This window comes from Cardiocondyla obscurior, linkage group LG02, assembly GCF_019399895.1.
Source record: "Cardiocondyla obscurior isolate alpha-2009 linkage group LG02, Cobs3.1, whole genome shotgun sequence".
Lineage (NCBI taxonomy): Eukaryota > Metazoa > Arthropoda > Insecta > Hymenoptera > Formicidae > Cardiocondyla > Cardiocondyla obscurior.
This window is the reverse complement of record NC_091865.1, coordinates 12711114-12731714: the sequence shown is the minus strand read 5'-3', so window position 1 is coordinate 12731714 and position 20601 is coordinate 12711114. Positions and strand designations below refer to the sequence as shown.

At 43.0% G+C, this 20601-nt stretch overlaps 1 long non-coding RNA gene across 1 annotated transcript in view; it reads left to right on the top strand.

Moving 5' to 3' along the window:
* The window catches only part of LOC139113283 (uncharacterized), a 31569-nt gene that overhangs the window by 7375 nt on the left and 3593 nt on the right, over positions 1 to 20601 (top strand). The window contains exon 2 of the long non-coding RNA XR_011547663.1: positions 16893 to 16990. This is a non-coding gene — a long non-coding RNA (uncharacterized lncRNA). The remainder of the gene's footprint in view (positions 1 to 16892; positions 16991 to 20601) is intronic.

Genomic DNA, 20601 nt, shown 5'->3' with positions numbered 1-20601 from the left:
TTCGATGAGATTTTCCTTGAGGAACAATTTTGATCCAGGGAAGCGACCGTGAATCACTATTTTCGGGCACATCCCGCACAATATAAATTATGTTTCTGTCTATTATCGTTGCTGTTATTAATTAACGTGTCTATTTAGTTTGGATTAATCTCTTTTGTTATTTTGACTTGGATGCGAGTTCGATTAATGCGAGCGAGTGTAATGAGACATGAATCGACGGCAAAGCAAAGAAGAAAAAATTAAATTAAATGAAGGGAAAATATAATAAATAGGGAAAGAGAGAGTGAGAGAGAACGAGCAAAATTTCTTTTAACATTCGTCACTCGTGATCTTTCTGTTTCGTCAATCAACGGACATAAAGAAGAATTCCGGAAATATTATATTGGATATCGGCTGTTCCGGATTATCGAATATCGGCAGAATGTCCTCGGTTTTCTTTCGTGTTTGCAAAGTGGACGTATAAAGCGTGTAATATATCGTTCGGCAAACAGATTCGTTCGTTCGATGCGTTTCAATCGCGTTTTACTATTTGCCCGAAGATGATAGTTGTGAATCGCGAGGCGCGGGATTATTTTTTGTCGAAAAGCGGTATTACTTATTGCACATTGAAAAAGGGGTCACGAGGGGTATTCGCGAAAGTGATACCGTCGATAAACGTATCGATAATACGATCGCGAAATGGCTGCGCTGTCATTTCACGCGGCATTGATGTAAATTTTGTAAAAGTGTTTTGAATAAAATACTATCGTATCACTGTAACGTCGTACTTCCTGGTCGTGAAGGGAAAAGTCACATGTCCCGCCAGAATAATCTCGCATTATTCTTCTTGCAACAAGGTATGCCTGACCGTTATCGATTTATACTTTGCCCAGACGACATTTTAAACTATATCGTTTAGATTGGAATAAGAATACGCGTACAAATACTACGAGTGTCTTACGAGCATTTAAAAGACATATAAGAGGAAGCATATAAAAGCATATGGACGTGTAATCGTCTTGCTGAAATAACAAATTCCCAGGTTCGAAGCTTTCGGGGTCCGCGACCGACCGTATCTAAAATAAACAGCTTCCGAAATTGGCTCCTGGCGCGAAAAGATCGCCATCGCTGAGACCACATCGAACGTACGTACGCTATAGCGGACGAACGCGAACGGAACCGCCAACTTTTGCATATTCGGCGCGCATTATGTGCGTCGGGTTTAGATTAGTCGATGATTTCGCCTTATCAGGCGACCGTTGTCCGAACATGACGCGAACGTCCGGAGACTGTTGGGTCGCGTCGTCCAACTTCCCGTCTAACTTTCTGTATTTCCCTTTTATTCTCTCGGCCGATCCTGGGTTAGCTCACACGTAGGTGCACGTATGTAGGTACGTTTTCCAGACGGCTTTCCAGCTCGCTCGCTCGCGTCGGTTTTGGCGATCGTCCAGCGAGTCATCGTTTGAGTCGCCATCGCGCGCGTGGCATGATTTACCACTCGCCCTTCGTCATTGCGCGGGTGCATCTTGCCCTTTGCCCTCCCCCGTCAATTCATCACTTTAACGATCTTACGGTTCCACGTTCGCATCGTCGCGGATTATCGCTAATGCACTGCCTGAGCCACTCGTGCGCGACGCGCCTAACGTAGATTTTCGCGCCTTGATGAGAATTATTAAGCCGCGTCGCACATACGAGATCCGATGTGCGCGTGTTAAATGCGAACAGCGGGCCGCGTTATTACGTAACGTTATTTTCGAAAATGCAAAATTTCGCCCCCCGGGCTTCGCGCTAAATGACATAGTTAAAATTTCGTATTGTACAAATTTATTAAGCTGCAATATTTATATAGTTAACGAGTGCAGTATTGCCGGGATATATTTTTAACGGGGGTTAATTGGTGGGTTGATGACGTCCCAATTTTATTATGATAAATAATGATAACTCCAGGTTAAAAATTTTGTGACAAACCGTGATGCGCGCAGCGACGAAAGGGTCTCGGAATGAAAAATCGAAATCCGTGAAAGCGGCGGAAACCATATGGGCTAGTCAGCCATATTGACGTGTCAGAGTAGACAGCTCGACCGTGAAACTTTTTTCGGTGGATTAATTTTTCCATTCCGCAACGGTAGACAACAAATAAAGGTGCCAGGGGGTTATCTGTAGGTCCCAATTTTATTTCCGTTTTTTTTTTAATTTTATTTTTAAAAGTTACTTTTTCTTATAAGTTTGTATTTTATCGAAAATTTCTTGATTCTATTTGGGATTAATTAATCAAATTATTATTTTACTTTTGAGGCAAAATTGATATTGCATGAAAAAAAATAAAATAAAATAAAATAAAAACATCTATCTCGCGGGAGTGGAACATGATTAAGGACTTCGATAGAAATTGACGTGCTGCCTACGTGTGGCGCGTTAGATTTCTATCCTTCATAGTGGCCGGAAGCCAGACTTGCACTTCTGGTGATTCGTTATGGGCGAACTTTGAGTTTTGCGGCGGCCGCGGTGGGCGGATGGTCAGTAATGCCAGTCGAATGAAACTCTTTCGCTCTGCTTCCTTCCCACGTTAAATTACTGGCATTTGATAAAATATTTTACGGCCAGGATAACGGTAAACTGACTTTCTTCGACTTTTCACATTTGCCATATGTTACGGTAAAATAATTTTTATATCTCCTTTTTGAAGAAAAGGTAGGAATGTCGGACGGACGTTTGCGATATCGAGACGCCGTATGTACTTGGAATATATCCATGTAATTTTTATATAATTTCTAACGATAGCGCGTATAAAATTTTGTTTGAATTATTGCGCGATTTGTTTTATTTAAAATTACGACGGACATTCCATTTATAGTATTAAAAAAAAATTTTTTTTCTGTTACGTAATTAAAGATTTTTATTTTTTAGTTTTAGTTTTACTTTTAACTCTATAAATTAATGAACATTACTACAAATTCACGTATTTTACACGATACTTTTAATATTCCTTGTTTCTTTAAATGTATATTATATCAGATATTAATTCATTCCTGTAGGTCGATCAATATATTACGCGATCTATAATATAGTATAACCGACATAGACAACGTATTTACTAAATTCGTGATTTTGAGGTTAATATTGAATATAATTGGCCTATATTTTCTTTTACAACTAGTTCAACATCGCAGCGGTCAAAATAATTGTTTTAAACAAAAGTCGTCGGATTTTATCGGCGTCATAACTTTGATATTCAAGCATGTTCACGTGCAGAAATATTATTTTATTCGACGAATAAAACTATCGACTGTCGCGCATTAACTTATGGGATTAATAATCTGCACGCGGATGCTACTTACGAAACAAATACTTTACACAGACCATTTCATACATAATTATTTATAACGCAGCTACTTTAATCCTTATCTCGTCTACACATTTTTGCGGTATATCGATTACTCGAATTTATGTTATAAAGTACTTCCCTCCCATAAGTATAATACGATCTCGTCGCGGTGGGTGGGCCCGATACCGCGAGGATGTTATCCAAGTGTTATTATCCTCGTTCTACAATGTCAAGTACTATTATGAAATTAACAAGTTTTAATATTACATATTTTTTTCCGCTGGCTTAGTTCATTACCGCCTGTTTCATTTCGTTATTGTCCACCACGGTCAGTTCGCCTCGCATCGCTTTCCATTCGATGTATTAGAAGTGACTAATTTTCGTGGCTCATAGTAGAACAAGCACCACTCCGCTCGCAGCTCGATAAACGCGCTTACGTGTCAAAACTTTCAAGATAGATAGCCGAGTTGCGGATTCATATTTAATATGACCTAGCTTGTGCACCTACGTCGGAAACAGTTCCATCACAAACCGTGATTTTCCAAAATACACGCGAGAATATTATCTGGAAAGACTTTTTCTCCATTTTATAATCTGTCTAACATAAAGGGAACATTTCTCAAGTACGTATTCGGGACTGAGCGAAGTAATGGAATGAAATAACCGTCCGACAAACGGAGTGGCAACTCGCCAGTAACAAAACGTTTAAAAAATTATCACGAAACTATTGTTATTTATTTCATTTATTAAATTTATTTAATTATTCTTGGAAAATAACGGGTACCTACTTGCGAAATAAGATCGAAAGTACTATGTTTCTTCTGCAAAAAGTGCAAATTGTATTTAATTTTGTGGATTTTTAAATTAACATAAAACATTCGAATTACAAACAGGTGCATAGCGAACAAGTTCTTATAAATACCCGTCTCGCAAAAATGGCGTTATGTCGTCGTTCAAAATTTATATGTTAAACAGAAATTAGAAAAGCATAAAATAATTATTAAATATGGTGGCGGATTTTTTAGCAATTTCGTAAAACATATATCGCATTTTTGCTGAAGCAAATTTTTTTACAAACTTTTTTTTTTTTTTTTCGACCAGAATTCGCGCGTATTCTTCCCTCTGCTTTTCGCCTCGGCCATCGCGCCGTTCAAGTATCGCAGACTGGTTAATGAGACTTTTGTGTAATTAACGAGAATGGACAGTGAGAAGAGCAGGAGGGAGAATTTCGATGAAAATATATCGGGATCCACGGACGCGGTGAAATAACTTGTAGGAGATGCGTGCGAGCACTTTGCGCGCGCGGAAAAGAAATCGGATGAGATTTAATTCACAAGGCTTCGCACGTCGGTTGCGCGTATTTGTTCAGGGATCATTCGCAAATTTAAAGTTTATCCAGCTCGCACGGCGGCAATGACAATTTCCCGTCGTGCTATTTAATACGCGTAGCATTTGTCGGCGCGTAGGCCGAAACGCGGGGCGCGGCGATTATTGCATGCAAATCTAATTAAGGTACAACATTAATTCAGCACCTAATGGCAGTAATGAGATTTCATGCACAAAGCGCATGGAACTAATTAAAATGGAATATTGGCTGAGCGCGAGTGAACGCGCAATGAAACGCCTGTATTGCTGCTCTCCATGACAATTCCGACTTCCCCTAAAACATTCGTAAGAGACGAGCCGCCATACAGTTCGGTGACTGTAGTCTTACATACCCGCGTTCCTTGTCGATGTGTGGGTGGGGGTGTGTGTGTGTGTGTGTGTGCACGCCCGTTTGAGTCACTGGATATATACAGCGAAACGTGACCGGACGAGAAACGCGAAGGTTAGAGCTGCTGCTCGACCACTGTTTGGACTGACAGTGAAGCGAACGCGAAATATGTCAGACGTTCCAATGCGAGACGTGAGAAACCGAAAGGTTGCCGGATTCGCATTCTGAAGTAAAAGCGCGGTGAAACGCTTGCAATTTCTCTGTTCCTCCCGCGCCGGGTTCTCAGTTAGTCAGCAGGTTCGGCCGTCCTGCTGTTTATTTCAGAACAACGGAGAGGAGGCTGCGAATAAAAATGTACTGCATTAGATCCGCGGAATAATTTATCGCGTGGAGATTGTGTATTGCACACGTATGCGGTCGCGAGAGGATTCCGGTTAGGTCTTCCGAGGCAAATAATGTTTTGTAAAGAAAATATTTAATTAAATTCGGTAAAAAAAAATTTTTTTTTGTTGCCTAATGATTATTTAATAATGAAATAACATTTTTTTATCTTTGAGAATTTTTTCTCTCCACTTTTGGGAATTAAAATCAGATTACGTGCGATGCATTAATGTTGCAAGTATGCAATATAATTTACAGACAACGTATTTTTATTAAAAAAAAAATTTTTTAATGTAATTTTTGTTGATTTTAATACGATCGCAAAACGAATGTAATATTTTAACGGCCATTTGATGGGTAAAGACAGATGAAAAGAAAGAATCGATGTAAAGTCACAATCGACATGTTCAACAATTATTAATGGATTATCGCGCACAATAGATGATGGAACGTTTACATTCTCCTCCATTTCTATTTGCATGAAGCTGCAGCCCCTGCCGCGTCTGTTTTTTGCCGATTTCAATTGTATTGTTGTTTGTACAGCGACGTAAATATGGTATTGTTGCAGCTCGAACAGCATCCGCTGCAAAATCTGATTTAACGTTTTATAAAGTCCCCCGTTGTTTGCCCCGGAATTTTTACTTGTCTTAATAACTGACAATGAAATTATTTTTGAAACAAATTCTTTTTTTTCACAAACGTGGCCAACAGTAATTGTTTGATAATTCGAATTATTCGAATGCAAAGAAGTTCGATCTTCTCGCGAAATAATGTGGTAATTTAATACGAGAATTATCACATTATTGGTTTCGCAGCCATAGAAGATGGCATAAACCGTTGACGTGAGATCTCATCGAAATCGATTGAAACAACGCGAGATAGGGACGCATACACAAACACTTTTATCGTTCTGCATGAAATCCCTTGTCTATTTTTAGCCTCTGCTTTGGCGGCCTTTATATCTTTCATGATGCTTTTATGAGTTATGAATCCAATATCCGATTTCTCAACACGCGTCTCTTTCGTGACCCATTCGCATCTACTGACACGTAAACACGCAACAATTCGCCACCGGCACAAATTACAATCGAACGTTATTACTAATTACGCTAAGAACGTCGAGGTAACATTTTTTTAATTATGAAACGAATATTGTAATCTCCCGCGGCAGACGTTATCGTCAAATAATACCTCGCCTCGATCGAATGATCGACAGTTGTTTTCCCGCGTCATGTATTATTAATCGCGGCGAGGTTAGCAATTTTAATTTCGCGCACAATGAAATTTACATGCCGTCGAACCAGCAGTGGTCAAAGGGTTCGACGCGGTATTCGGATTATCTCGTCGTCGATTATTATCTTCCGCCGAGACGTACGTTCCGCGATAACGAAAAAGAGAACGCGGAAAGCAGGGAGGGGCACTAACGAGTACACGTAGAACGTACGTTTAGTATGTCGACGGCATCTGCGGCGGAGCGAGGTTTTCTAAGGCTGGCAGCCACGACCCCGCAGTGGATAAACAAGTGGTAACAAGCTACGTGCCCGGCCTCGCCCTCGACCCTCTCGCATTACCCGTGACAAATCCACCCTTCGGCAAACCGTGGCCCCGCCGGCGCGCTATCTGCCGCGTCTCGTACAAGATTTAACCGCGATTTGTCATTTCTTCCCGCGGGTTAACGTTAAACGTGTACGTCTGTCCGCGAAAATTGTTTGCGCTAGACACACGCGGCGATGTATCATCCGCGCTTTTGTGAGACGTGACATCTCGCGAGATGCGGCACGCCGGAGTCGCTGTTGACTCGAGAGCCGCTTCGAGGAGGGAGACGCGCGTCGTGGCGAATCATGATTTATGTATTATGTATCCTATAGAGAACCCGGTCACTGCTCGGTCGATTGTTTCCAAACGCGTTCGAAATCCTTTGAGGTAACGAGAATTTACAGGCCGGCGAACCGCCGACTCGGAATTCTTAATTATTTCCAGCAAGCAGCTGGAAGGCACTCTTAAGTGCGCATCCGTTTTCCGATTAATAAATGTTAATTTAAAAAATTACCGGATTTCTCGGCGGGGCGAGCCGGCGGCTTCCGGTGGCGCTCACAAAGAAAAACGGCGATAGATCATCGTTAAGCGCACTCGAGTGGTTTCGCCGCGCTCGTAGGTGGACTCCTATATATTTTAAGGCGCCTGCAACGTAGAATGCCTCAAGTTAGTTGCTTAGCGGTTGCCAGCTGGAGAAGGTGCAGCACTTAATAAATACCAATTACGAGCTTTAGCGGGCCGGGCAATTTAACGCGGATAATTTATATCGCTTAGCTTAAAAAAGAAAACACGCCGTATGCCTTAATTGCGCTCATTTGTGCTCTCTCCGTGTTTTATACGTATTTTCTTGCCAGGTAGTTAATAATTTTGACCGCATTACAGTTAAAGTCGCCGCGTCTAACGTACGATTAGCTGCCGGGTCGAATCCCACGCGTTTTGTTAAAAATCAGCACGCGCGAATACGTTGAGGAAATAAACTATTTAAAGGCACATCTAATTGGAGCAATACGTCGCTCAGAAAAAAAATCTCTTAAAAATAAAAATTTGTTAAATAAAACGTTTGAAAACAGAGAACGTTTGAAATAGATTATCGAGCGTGTTAAAAACCACCGCGAGATGTATGCATTCGTTGGCGCATTTCGACTGGCAGCAGCGAAGTCAGATACGGAATAGTGTCGGGTAATTGATTGAATTGAATACATAAACTTGGCGAAAAGAATGAGAGAAAAAAAAAAAAAAAAATGGAACGTTAAAACGCGGGGGAAGGAGCGAGCACCTAATACCAACGTCGCTGCCATTCGACCGTTCTCCAAGTACCCGCTGTTCCGCCCGTGGAAAACTTTCGCGCAGCCAGTTTTCTTTAACGAAGCGCGCCGCGAAACTTAAACTTTATATTAAGTACGCATTGCTAAAATGTTTGCCTTCCATTTCCCCGTCTGTTCCGCTTGCGCCGCTGCCGGGCCGTCGCTGCCTGTTTTTCGCGATCGCGGTATATCGGCGAAAAATATTCGTCGCAAAGAATCGGTCGTTTCTCGGCATCGTCGGGAAATATAATCGCGGTCACCAAAGCGATCGAAACGCACGCCGGTGAAAAGCGTAAATAGTAATTAATCGAGGGCGAATTAATTAACGCGACGAGACAACGTGCGGGGCTAAAAATCAGTATCGAGCCCTCCCTTTCTTTCACGCGAAAGAGCAATTGTGCCTTTTTAAAGCGGTAAGATTGGTTAATCCCTACGCCCGCAAAGTACTCGGCGCCGCGAAGGTCGTTACGAAATTGTATTACTTATTCACGCTTATCCGGGGCCTTTCTGCGCGGAGTTTACCTCGACAAGTGGAAGTAAGAGCTTTTCGGAAAGAACAGTAGAAGGACGGAATCGTGAATAATCTACGGCCACGGAGCTTCTAAGATACTTAAGGCCGCGGAATCGGGCTCGCCCTTGCCGGGAGATAACGCGGAGCAGCGGTTTACGTCGGATACCTGGAGACGGCGATATCGATGCATTCAACCAGCACGGACGTGCAGGGGAATTATTGATCAATCTCGACTGCGTTGAGAGGCGCCTCCTTTATTTCGTTCAATTAACGATACAATTACAACGAGTCGAATTAAATTAAATGCCGGCTAAAGTAACGCCGAATCGTTCGGCAGGGAACGTGACCCGCGTCTGACTCCACGCACGACTCGCTACTTAAAGCCGGCTATTGTTCCCCGCGTCTTACAAATCACGGGCTCTGTCCGTTGCCCGAAGCTTTTTATTTAGCAAATCTATCGTCGTTCGGTAGCACCCAGCTCAACGCGCACACGTACACCCCCGGTGCTCGTAAATAATACGATAACTGCTGGCGAGAAGAAATTGCGTCGCGCACACGTGCCGCTGGAAAGGCACGATCCGCTGCTGCTTTGCACACGGCGTGTAACGTGCAGCGGCGGAAGCGGATTCTGTGTGTGCCAAGCCCAAGAGTGACATTCTCTCTCCCGCCTTTGAGGCGGAATATCACGATCGATTCGCGGCGTTGAGGAAGCGGCTATATATCGCCTCACCTTCGTCGATTTACACAGCCCGCCCGGTCCCCGTTGCCGGATAGAGAGACGCCGAGAGAACGGGGGCGGAATAATCTTCCGGTTGCACTACCGGGCACACACACTTTCAGTTTTGTTTATCTCCGGCGAACAAAAGTTGGCGCGCAGTCCCGAACAACGTCGCTCTGGATATTCTCTCGCCGTCTCGCTCTTTCGCGCGCAGGTCCCTTGTAGGTACCTTTATTGAGGCTACGTGGTCGGGATAGGGCATCCTGTGTTAGGTCCTCGGGAAGCTAACGGCGTCATTACGCTTTTCGCCCGGTTACGGCTGACGGCGGGTGACGGTGAAAGGTAGAACGGAACTTGGAGAACATGTCCCTTGCACCTCGGGACTGGAAACGTCTATACGCGAACGGCGAGGAGCCACTTTCTTCAATGTGTCGAAACATTAAACTTTTTCGTCTGTAACGTCCACTGTAACACGACGTTTTTTTGTTTTTTTTTCTCTCTTTTATTTATGAGAATATTTTAAAGCTCATTGACGCGATTTGTAATTTGATATTAATTATAAGTATATGTATTCATAAATTGTGCGAAAAATGCACGCGGAGCTGCAGCGGCATGCAAATGCTCGCGTATCTCAGCCGAATGCAAGACGAGAGAAAATACATTGTGCTCGGGAAATGCACGTATTGCGATTCCATCTCTAATTCCGGGGGAGAGCAATCAGATTTGGAGAACCGACACGTTCACGTCGCTCGTCGGATCCATTTTTCCGTCTCCGGGAATCGGCCGCCGTCGCTTCTTCTTCATATATCGTTGTCTGCCTCCCAAGACGCATGCATCGCATCATTACAAAATTGCTGACTATTCCCGCAGCCGGCGCGGAGCCTTTCCGCCCGTTCGTCTCGATCGCCTCGAGCGAGGAATCGAAAATGGCAGTGAGCGATCGCGGCTCCGTTCCGAGACAGAGGAGCATGGGCGAAAACGAAGAAGAAAAGGGCCGCTTATCGGAAAAATAAAAAGACCTCTTTGGGCCCTGGGGGTGAGAAGGGGCGAAGGGACGCGCGGGGAGAGGCAAAAATAAAGCGATACTTTCCGGCACGCGAGTCACGTGATGCATATATCATATGCATAAGCGAAATCGCTCGGGCGGAACGGAAGTGGCTGCGAGATGGATGGCGATCTGGATCATCTTGCCCTCGCTTTCATATCGATCTCGTTTGGGATACTAAAATATCGAGGAGGATTTTTAATCCCGAGATCTACGTGCGTTTGCTCGCTCCATCGTGAAAAATGGCTCTCGCCGCTGGCGCCGCGCGTCAGAATTTCGTCACTTTAATGCCCGCGGACATCCGCAATTACAAAATACGCGGGCGTGCGTTTGCGCTCCTTAAATCCGTGCCGCTTCTCTTCCACTTTTCCGTCGGAGCGCGATCAAACCGCGACTAATTACATTTCCAGATCAAAGAATTGAGATAGCGGGCGCGATCGTTTCTCATCCGCTATCTTTTTAATCCCGTGCCGATCCCCAACTAAAATTGAGGAAAATCCCTCGGAAAAGAGATGGATTTTGCCGGACGGGCACAAAGCTCGCCGTCACTCGACCGCGTCGCGGAAATATTCGGTCGCTCTTGGCGCGAAGGAACGTTAGCAGAACGACGAGGTCGCTCGTGTAATTTCGCTTTGCGAGGCGTAAAGCGGCAAGGGGAGCGCGGCATTTATTTTATTTTTCCAATAATGCGTAACTGCGCGCGATATAAAAGTTGGAATGGGAGGAGGACACTTAAAAACTGCGATACAGCTGCTGATTCGCGACGTACGCAGGGAACACGGCGGAATAGTGATTAATCGATACGTTTATTTATAGCGGAAAATCAAATTTTCAACCGCCACTTCTTTTTAACGAGATAAACAATTTTTTTTTATTATTATTTTTTTTTTTATTTTCTAGTCCGGTGATGTTTGCAGACGGTACGCTATTTCTGGTCGCTACTGTTTATCGACGCGTTATTTATAATGTAAGAATAAATACACGGACGTATGAATATTGCGAAGATTTAATTAAGATAGCAATTTACATTAATTCCGCGAGGGCGTTGCGTCGCAAACGCGCGAACGTTTCCCAAATCGCAAGATGGAATCGTAATCGTCAGCGCGCTATTACTATAACGATTTTCCGCGCTTGCACGGCTTCCTCGAAGGGCCGTTAATGCAACGTACGCATTATGCCGTCGCGGCTGCACGCACCCCGCCGCACCAGCTTGCTCCGTATTCAGCTAAAATTCGACATTATTTTTGACACAAATTACTTTCACCTCAAAGATTAAAAAATATATTTCACGCCGGGGACAAGCGCCTTTCGTGGACTTTGTTGACGTTCGAACGTCAGGCCGATCGAAAGAGTCAAACGGCGCGACATTGCAAAAAAAAAAAAAAAAAAAATCTCAACGGCGCCGTGGCGCCGGGAAATATTTTTTCCTCGCAAAAACTTTGGATGTTAATTTAAACGTCCACCGTTCTGGCGTTCAGGAACGAACCGGCTGCTGCTGCGCCGCTGACGGAATCGCGATGCAGGCGCGTGTAAAACGTGAAGGAGCTATCAGGCGTGAAGTGTAAAACACGAAGGGGATGCGCATCGGCGGTGGCGGTGGCGGACGGCTGGTGGCCGAGGCGGAAGCGAAAAGGAGTACGACGTATAATGGAGGGTGCGTGGTGAGCTGTGAAGCTACACTGATTCCATTGTGATCCTGGATATAATGGGGCACCTACACGGAAGTGTAGCTCTCGCGAAAAATAATGGCGCGCTATTGGGGCCGCCGGTGGCCGGGAGCGTCGGGCAGGAAGAGAGCCTTTTTGCTGACTGGATTTCGAGTGCACGGCTGATGAGGCACGAAAGCTTCGGCGTGAATTTTTACAAGGGCTGCCAGCGAGCAAACGGTCGTTTAATTGAGATATTTTAATTATTGTTGCACGCCGCGAGAACGGCCGCGTACGTGTACCGTCCATGTGCGCACATAATAGAATCCCGGTGAAATTGAGACAACTCGAGATCCGCGTTCTTCACCGGGCATTCATTTCGAATAAATATTGAATATTGTTTCTAATTTATTTACGGCGTGCGTGGGCGTTGTTGTAAGATGAGTTCCGCAACAAGCGTTGTATATGTATATGGCGCTTTAATAGCGTATTCTGAAAATTAATTGAAAGATATTTTAGCATGGAAATGTTAGCGTCAGTAGTACCGATTTAATTATAAATAAGTGTATGCTGTTACAATATTTAAGTTTTTGATAAAAGCTTTTTTTTAATAGATAATTATTCAATATTGAAATAATAAATTAAAAGGAATCAGAATGTTACGTTAATAAAAAAGTTAATAAAATGCATAATTAATTGACATTCAAATATGGTAGTTTTAGATTTTATCTAGTAATTATTGAAAAAAAAAAAGATGAAAAAAAATCTTTTAAATCTTTTAAGAGAAACGGGAAAAATATAAGATTCGAAAGTCACTGAATTAAGAAGACAATCACCCGATATTTTTCTTCGTTACGGGCTTCACTAACGTAAACTTACATGGATTATAATTAGGTCGGAATATTTTAAATCTGAACTTGCCGAGTTTATTGAAAACAAAGAATTTATTTTTAGTCGTTCCATAAGTGAACGTTAAATATCGGGAATAAATTAAGTTCAGACTGATAGTACAAAAACGATACAATTAACTTTGCATTTCTATTTGTATTTAAAACAGAGAGCTCTTATCAGTGCGATGCTATTCCCCAAATTTATAATAAGTTTAAATTAATAAACTTGTCAAAATTAAAGTAAATTTTATTATTTACTTAAATAACGAGCTTCAATTAATTGTCAAATTAATTTAAAATACAAAAGACACGATATGTTGGCACAAAAGTATCTTAAGTATGCGTACACTGAGAAAAGAACATAGTTATTTTCCGACCTATAAATAAATCATAGTTTTAGATCTAATGATAAATTCATTTCAGTCAGTTATACATATAATTGAGTTTACCATGTTTACCGTTCGAAGTGTTATAAAATTATGATCGAGTCCAGAAATAACTATATATTTTTACGACAAAGTGGAAGAACTCAATTTGAAAATTTTATTCCTGGGGAGGGAGGGGAAGTATTCGAATACTGTCGCAAGTCGATGTTAACGTTGCGCAATTAATTAAATTACCAATTATTATTATTATGTGACGAGCGAACAAACGCGAGCGAACGCACCGTCAACGAGTATACGAATGGCAATGCCGCTGCTGGCGGCGTGCTTTTCGCACTCATTGAAACTAGTTGTTCAATCGTGTTTGCTCGCGCTCGTTTACTTAGTCTCGAATTTCAGTTTCAAATATCGCGCGCGATAATCATGCGTGCCGCCAAGTGTTGCATATTTTAGTAATTAATATATGTGATTGTAATTAACTACGTTTGAGTCCCGCGAGCGAATTCCACGCGCGCGAGTTTCCGCTAATGATTCCGCGAATGATTTCACAAGTGATTCGGGATTGAATGAATTCAGGTGGTCTGAGAGGGCGAGGTAGGGGAGGAGGCATGGGAGATAACAAGCAATGACCAGGTGGTAATTACTTATAAATAATTTATTATTTTCAGTTTATACATATTCTCATTTATTTTTGTTATTGTTTTATTTGGTCATTGTTTGTGTGCGTAATTAAAATTTGAAACAAGATGTTTGCTTTTATTATAGAGTTTTACAAAAATACATTTGAGAATTAAAATGTATTTAAGAAATGAGACTGGATTATCTTACGATCCTGCCGTTTGCAAATAGACCGGCTGAAACAGGCCGGAATTAGTATACATTATTTAAACTTTTGTACGGTTACATATACATATATCGATTTATTGTTCCCATTGCGCGAAGGGGCTGAGTTAATTTAAAATTTATAGCACAATCTTGCTAATAAAAATAGAAAACGTTGGAACAGAGCAATCTTATAAAAGAATCACGGATTAAATAATCAAATAAAGTTTATCGTTTGGGAATTGTAAGCGAACACCTAAAGTGTAAAAGAGGATCCGCGTACTTGAAAAATTTTATTCCCGTCGCGAGTAACGATTCACGAAGAACGGCATGAAGAAGATGTACGGTGAAAATTTGATGTCGTCATAGTGATGCGAGAGAAAGAAAGAAAAAGAGAGAGAAACAAAACGCGTCAACTGTGATCTCTTGCCCGTCGTTTCCCTTGCGCTCGGGGGGAAAAGTCAAAATTTTAGATGCAAGTGCGAACGGGGGAAAAGAAAACGAGAAGACGAACTCGTGGAATTTGCGGAACTTCAAAGGCAAAGAATAACGAAGCGAATCGGGAGTACAGGTCGCCAGTCGGCGGGCACAAAGATGTAATTTACAAGACGGAGGGGCATATCGTTCGACAAAGCAATTATCGTTGCAAAGAGCACGAGCGAAAGAGAGAAACGGTACGAGTGTATTATACGAACATAAAAGGAGTTTCGCGTCGCGCTGGTTTCTACTACTTGCGTCGTGCCGCACAAATACTCGCTTTCTCCACTATTTACTGCGAGCAGTAGTGGTAGTTCGCAACGTACAGATCTTATTCTACGAAACGACTCCGCTGCCTTCTAATTTATCGCTTTGCGCTTATGGCTTCCCGATAAGCAAGAAAGCATTTACATTCCATCGAATGCCGACTTTTTTTTTTTTTTTTTTGGCAATAACAATGACGCGGGTGCTTGCGCCACGAAAATATTTGTCTTTATTTTTAAAACCGCAACGCAAATTATATTTCTTAAAAATACATGTTTATACATATATGTATAATGCCGAGGAATCCAATAAGCTTTTAATAATAATTTTTTAAGCAAAAAATTTATTAAGATTTAACTTAATCTTGTTTTGATTCAATTCTTTCTGCCTGTCATTATTTTCGATTATTTTTCAAACATATTATTGATGCCCCTTGAAAAATAGAATTACTTATTGGACACCTGAAATTGGATAAGTAAAGCGCAAGAAGCGCGGGATTATATTTTTATTCTTTGCAATTAAAGAAAATCTAAATTATTTAGACTGTATCCTCGATGATTCGCTTGGTGCATTTATCTTACTGAGTTTCGCCTCTGTCGCTCTGCTTTCCGTCAAAAATGCGGGCGCGAGTGATAAAAACAGGACGCGAGGCGCGGAACGCGGAGTTGCTAACTCGCCACGTGAAACTCGCCAGGTCGAGGACTAATCATCAATTAGGAGCGCGCCCAGTATTTCCATTTATCACACGCATACCGGTTCCGCGACCGAATTTTCGCGTAAGCAAGTTGTACCGTTGTATCACGCGCCGGGCATTATCTCTTACTAATTGCATTAAAAACTACAGGGCAACCCGGTGCACACCTAGGTGGCACGTGCATACACACGCGTGCACTCGTGTTTCGCGCAAGAAATTCCGGAATTCCGGGAGTTACACGCACACCGCGGGCAAACGCCGCTCTTTATGCACATATCATAATTACGCCGAGCGCACTTGTACAGGACGCGGCATACCGCTGTATTAATAACGTCTCCGCCGTTTTAAAGCGGATATTAGTTTTTACACGTCTGCAAGCGGCCGCGATGAACTTTGCCGGACGGCGGTCACAAACGTCGTTCTCGAGCGTTTATCCCGCCACCGTAAATCGCGAGTTAAAATCGTAAAATAGAATCTCGCGCGGAATAATTCAAGCTATTACTTGTAAGCGCTTCTTGTGGAGCGCTCTTTCCGCGCGAGCGGGATTGATTTATTAATAACAATGTGCCTTTAACGAATATAACATTTTGCGCGATCGAAATTTCGAGCTGAATTTTTGCCAACAACATGTTTTGTACTTTGATAAATTAATATAGAAACATAAATAATTATATAAAGGTTTTTAAAAAAAAAAAAAATAATAATAAAAATAAACACAAAGTCCGCGACAGGTACGTGGAAAAATAATAAAAATGTATACGTTATTTAATAAAAACTTAATAGCTTAAAAACAGATATGAAATTAATTTAATTAGCCGGGTACTCTTGAAATTTAAATCTCAAAAGACTTTTATCAGAATAATGCATATGTTTCGTTGATAAAATTTTATTTGTCGCGACTCTTTGTGCGCCTCGGTAGTACTTGGCTAATTAAATTGATTTTACACCTATTTTTGCGGTAAAAATTTTTTTATCAAATACCGCATACATTTTGATTAGACGACTAATGAAAAGTAGAGATCGCGCTGGGACTCGTCCCAGCTGCTTGGGTAGGTCGCGCTTAGGAAGTGCAAAGCGTAACCTACTCGGGGCTGAATATTTTCACGCAAGCTTTATTGTAACGGGAATATGCCCTCCTAGTGTCGCGCGAAAGACTTTAGTCCGCGCACGATTGTAATTTATTGCGCGGGTTTCATGTTCTAGTGCCCAGGATAAGGAAACCACCTGACATCACAAACGTCTGGAGCCTCAGAGGACAAGTTACAGGATCATCGTGGACTCCGTCGGGGCGCGTCGGATCGGTGAGTTAAAAATTTATTATTATATATTATATTTTTTAAACAGTCAACTGGTTCACGAAGTACTCGAATCGATATTAATGTAACGTTACCGTTTAGATATTATCTCCGTGCAGATACGCGAATTACATTTAGCGCTAACGGAAATGTCGGCGTTACCAGCTAAAGCGAAACGTACGTTTTCTTTAAAGTCCCTGTTTCCAATAGAACGGTAAATATCTGCTACTTGCTCATTATTTGCCCGTATGCGTTGCAACGCGCCGTGTTTGCGATCTCTTTTTCGCCTCCGCTTCCCCGACCGTTCGTGCAGCGCGCAAAAGATAAGCGAACTGAGAAGAATCGATAACGGTGTGTTTGGCGAAATCTATTTTTATATATTCCTTTTATTCTTTACTACGAAAAGCAAGCGGGCTCTTAAAGCAGTAAACTCACCCACTTGAAATCAAGATACGTCGAAAGCGAATTTCTCCCGCTTAGAGAAAATTTTTTTTTTTTTTTTCAAGATTTTGAACCAACGGCTTTCGCAGAAACGGATTTTTCCCAACTTTAATTTGTTACTTTAATTTGCTACTTTAATTTGCTACTTTAATTTGCTTTGTGTGTGTCTGTGTTTTGACGCCTCTTAGCGTTTGGAATCCTTTAGTCTCTCGTCTTTCCAAGTATTCTTGCGCCAATTTCCAATCGATTTTGCCTTAATGAGAATTTCGTCGACGCCTCTTCTTAAAACAATTTTAAAGCGCAAGTCTCCGGAAATTAATTTACAAAATTGCACTCGCACCGACATTTTCAGAGCTTCACGATGTAACGATCGCGCGCTAAAATAAATAACCTTATGGCTTTCTTAACTTTTCCCGCACGGTATCTGCGGCCATAATTCCGAGATAGAATCGCTCCGCATAAATTAAGATGTAAATGTAGTCGCTGTAATGCGTGCACAGAGGTTAATCTTCGAACGGAATATTTAACGAGGAATCGATGGCGCCGTTAATATCGCCGCCGTTCTTAATTCGTTCGTTAATAATTACAGGTAAAAGCGGCTCGTTCCGCGAGCTCTCGCATTGTAGAAAATGTATTTTTCTGATTTTAATGACGTCGTGTCTATACGCTCACGCTGTCCGCCGTCGTGAGCGTGCGCGGGATCGCGGGCGGGCGAAAAACAAGTAATAGACAGGAAGTCGAAGGGAAGAGAAGTAACAGAGGACGGGTTTCCTCTTACATTTTCTCGGAATTTTTCCAGACACGTCCGTGCTCTCGACGCTCCCTCGTTCTTTGAGCTTTTCCACTCCGGGGAAAGGCGAAACGCGAGAGCGCGTCCGGCTAAGTTTCTCTGGAACTTGTCGCCCCGGCCGAGTGCAAATCCGGCTTTTTGCGCGCGAGACGCGCCCGAGGTTCCGAATTATTATTCCAGCGGATCGAGAGCCCCCGATGCCGATCGTTCGTCACGCGATCGTTGAATATCCCCGCTTATTCTCACCGTTTATTCTCACGCCGCGCGCCGCTCGCGTATGCAAATCGCACGGAACTCGTGTATGTGCTTACACGAGCGCTTAGTGTAGAAATTCAGCCGCTTCATTATGGTGTTTCATTTCGCGCTTCTTGAAAAGGCAAAGTCACAAAGAGGGAAGGAAATTTTTAACTTACCGTTACGCCAGCGTAGCTCTGCACATTTGTCGCGGCGAGTTTTCTACTCGCCTCTTATTTAATTAAATATGAATATTTCAATGTATGTTTCTATTTTTTTTCTTTTTTTCTAATTAACGTTTGTGTGAAAAAAAAAAAATCGTACGTCATGTCTGAGAGAAAAAAAAAAAAAGAAAAAAGTGCGACGAGCAGAGAGATATTACGCTCCAGTTGAAAATCACCGGGCGATACGGCGCGGAATCGCCTGACATTCGGTCGCGTTTAGGGATAGCCTTAAATACAAATGGCAAACTCGATTGTGCGCACCCGAGTCGTACTCACCGCCAATTAAAACTTTCGAATTCGGCTGCGAGCTACTTAAACAATGTAAAGTTTTTCGTCGGCACCGTTTAAAGCTCCCCCGGTATTTACTCGTCTTAATTAATTCACGGCTGAAGTTTCGCTCGCGGATCTCTCTACGGGAAGTTGCTTTCAATTCGTAAATACGATCGGGAAGTTCGCCTCCTCGCGGCAGTCGCTAAGCCGACGATGATGTGGCAGGTATACCCAATGACAGTGTCAAGTTACGCGAATCCTCTCACGGTCTTACGAGTCGTGAGTCTCTTCCTCTTCTCTTTCGGTCTCCTTTTCTCTTGCCTCTAGGCCTCCAGCTGGGGTCTATCACGGCGCGGCGAGATATACAGTCAGACGTGACCGAGCGATAAGGGCGAGACTTATGTTAATGTTATTCCGCAGCATGACGGGCATAATGAGCGAATATATTCTCCGGACACTCTGCACGAGATATCAAAGGATCTCCCGGATTTCTCCGCACCCGCGAGAGTATTTAAAATATTGTACACGCGCGCCGAAAAGGAAATTAGGAAGACTGCACGGGCTCAAGTTCAGCCGCGCCGCGCTCCTCGAACAATAGCTACGAAAGTAGCACCACAAAGCGGTTCTGCGTGCGGCATAACTGTTATTGCATTAATTCAAGTTCTGCTATAAATGTGACTTAGGTCCTATACCCGCGGTCCTTCGTATAAATGCAAATTCCGCCTGGATTGTTCTCGAGAAATAAATATCTCTCTCTCGCGGCCGCGAATTCCATCGCGTGCGGGCTCTTACGATTTTTATTCCCCGCAGAATTGCGCTTTGTCGACGCGCGAGCTGTTTACAAGCCTCTAGATCGGAAATTTATATTTGCACGCACTTGCATTTATTTTTCTTTTTTTTTTTTTTTTATCTCTGTGATGTTTGTATTTTTATTTTATTTTTATTTCGATGAGGTGAAAGGGGAGGGAGCAGGGGCCGGGGGGCAGCAATGTGCGGTTATAATCGTAACTGCGAATCGATAAATGTGCGACACGGTTCACGCGATCGGTATTGTTAAAAGTTAAAATATGAACGTCGCAGTTTTTGAAATTGACTGGCGAGCAGCGGTGGTGGGAACGCTTCATGCTCGCAGCCATAAACGAGGACTCCCGCGTTCGTTGAGGTATGACCCTCTCGGGAGGGACTCGCGCTTAGACCGAGGATATAGACGGAGGTTCACGTACACCACTATTCGTTAATGGTCCGCCGTTCTCTATCTCCGCTGCAAAGGCGGCAAAGCATATGGGGCCGCCTGACGCATGTAACGTATATTCGCGGGAATGTCGCGCCGGCGAAGATCGAAAATGCCGCGATGCGGCCGGGAAATCGCGACTCGCGCCGCTCAACTATGCGAAATATTTCGCTGGTTCCCCTAAATAAAGCGACGTCGAATGGAGCGACGTGCCTTGAACGGCCGTGCTTGCACTATGCGCCAAAAACTTGCGCGACATGCGCCGTATTACAACGGTGTATCAACCGCATCCCCTCGCGCGTCGTTCACCCCCGCGTTGGTCCCTCATCTTGAGCTCGTGCGCTCCCACCATGATACATGGCGAGCATTACGGAGGCTTAACACAGACGCGTGTATATTTCGCACACCGTGAAACGTGCCACGACGA